This window comes from Rhagoletis zephyria, unplaced genomic scaffold, assembly GCF_001687245.7.
Source record: "Rhagoletis zephyria isolate East Lansing unplaced genomic scaffold, Rhagoletis_zephyria_1.1 Rzeph_scaffold_03346, whole genome shotgun sequence".
NCBI lineage: Eukaryota > Metazoa > Arthropoda > Insecta > Diptera > Tephritidae > Rhagoletis > Rhagoletis zephyria.
In genome coordinates, this window is record NW_016160429.1 from 50,266 (window position 1) to 52,983 (window position 2,718).

A 2,718-nucleotide genomic window follows, 5' to 3' on the forward strand; every position below is an offset into this window, starting at 1 on the left:
AAAAAAATCACCATTTTTGGCCTTTACATGAAAAAATCAGCTAAATGGCTATGTTTTTTCTTTATTTTTATTTATTTATTTATAATAATATTTATTATTTATTTACAGTAATATCTATTTTTTCTCTTAAGAAATTTATTTAGTCAGAACATATGTAAATGAAAAAATTAATTTAAGTGAGTTATAGAAAAGAAACTAAAAAAAATTATTGTTTGAAGTCTTTTTGACTTTCAAGTCTGGGCAATTTCGCACGGCTCTCTAATGTCGTCGCCATAACAGCCTCTACATTTTCCGGTATAACCCGTTTGGAAACGCTAGCTAGCAATTGAACATGTCGTTCCGTTCCTTGTATGTGTGATGGAATTTTTGGATCATTAAACGGTGGATCATCTTGATTTAAATATTCTTTCAATGTATCGAAATGATTGTATGGGGAACCCCCCAGGGGAGTTCCAGGGGGTGTGCCACTGGCATGGGTGGATCGGCCGTCCAAAGTTAGTGGGGGTCGGTCATACATTTGGACTCGATTGGAGCACTCTAAATGGGTCAAAGTGGGATTTTTCAAAATTTGCCCCTACCCAAAAGTTCGACCCAAATTGGGGGACATCAGAATTCGTTTTAGAGGTATGGTTCCTTCGGCAAAGTTTCTTATTTTGATCCCTAGAATACGATTTTCACAGAGCAATGAGCGATTTTTAAATCGACCCGCCCTAATACACAAGTACCATGAACATAAGAATTTTTCGACAATTTGTGATGTTTCACATTTTTACATGTTAGGATGCATTTCAGAATAAAATAAATCCTCAAAATTTTGGAAAATATAAAAATTTCTAGTCTCAATAATTTTATACATTTCAAAATATTCTCATTTACCAAAATTTCTAGAATTTCTCGGATTTCGATAGTTTTTGAAATTTTCGAAATTATCCCACCAATAAGAAATCTCAAGAAATTTAATAACTTCAAAAAGTTCAAAATTTTGGAATTTTTGGTGTTTTCTAAACTGCGAAAATATTCAAACTGGTTGTGACTTTCAACTATGCAAAATAGTAGAAATACGAAAATACAACAAAAAAAGTAAAAATTGAAAATTAAGTAATTTGGAAATTTTGAAAATGCAGTGAATTTGAAGAACTGGGCATGAATCACGTATGACGACAATCGTCTGAACGATATCGTGTCGAGATTGTGTTGCCTCATGAAAACCAAAAATTGTTTGATCATTTGTGCGATATCGTCAAATCGATTCCAGTTTTGCTTCATGTAAGAGTAATAGTAACACGTAACAGCAACACAAATGCATAAATCAGTGTTTTTACGAGGTCATTTTGTCAGTATCGTTTGAACGACTATCGTTTCAAAGTTACGTGATTCATGCCCTGACAAGCATTTTTCACCAGTGTGTTAAAATTATATGATAAAAATATAAATTTTCAGAAAAATAAAATTGCGCAATTTTGTAAGTGCTCACGATGTTGCAGGAAAATCGCACTCACGTGTGTTCAGGTCGGCTTAATTCTTTTTTTTCTACAAAAATGTATAATATCGTTTTAAAACTGGTACTCGTTCCAAAAACTCGCAATAAAAACATGTGTTCGGTGTGTGCAGACGTGCTTTTAATTCGCTCTGTTATTTTATTATCTTTTCTTTCGTAATGGAAAACTTTTGCGGAAATTGTACTAAAGCCTTTTCTAGATCTAGATTCATCGTGTTTGCTGCAAAGACGTTTCTGAATATGATTTAAATTTGGTCAAAACTAAACGTAACCTATTATATCTTTGTGATGAGTGTGTTGTCATGCCAGAGAAACTCGTTAAGGCTCTGGATGCAGTTCTGGTAACTCAAAAGCTTAGTATTGATCTTATTTCAAACAGTTTTGATGCTAAATTCAAAGATTTATCGAAACAATTTGATGCAATAAAAGATCTAATAATCTCCTTGCATTCGACCAACAACAACTCGAGTGCAAATAACCTTAACGCTGTGAATGCTGATATGATGGCTGCGGAATTCAATGCCAGAAAAACTGCTGCTAATTTTTCTTACAACAATAACTACTGTTTTATTTTTAATATTTTTAATGAGCTTTGTACCACGATTGTTTATTAGGAAAAATTGAAAAAGCAACAAAGTCTAAGCGGTAGAAGTTATAGCAGCTATTTCGGAGATCACCACATCTCTTCATCAGACTTCTTTTTTCTAGACTTCAGCAGGGATCGAACCTGCGTAATCGATGTTCAAAGCCAGAAGCGTTAGCGTAATCTCTTGTTGCTAATTCATTTTCCTTATTAAACCAACTACTGTTGTTGTTGTTGTAGCGGCTACAACAACCCCGCCCAGATCGGCTGATATCTCAGTCGTTGTCGTCGAGTTCCACTAACAGCAGCCCCAAGAAGCGTGCAGCCTCTATGGGGTCGGTCCATAGGGACGACGCCGTTAGGGTTGTGGGGTTTTCCTGGCATGCGAAGAGATTTTTCGAGTCGTGAGGGGTCTCTCCGCATGCCGGACATTCGTTCGGCACATCCGCATTTAACCTACTCAGGTAGGAATTTAGCCTGCTGCAGTAGCCAGAGCGAAGTTGGGCTATTGTTGTCCCGGTCTCCCGACAAGATGGGGCTCCGTCGCGTCAATGTCCGGTGTTTGTGTGCCTAGAACGGCATTCACAGGTCTTGAGTCTACATAACTCGAGACTGCGTCCCTGTGAATGCAGTTCAG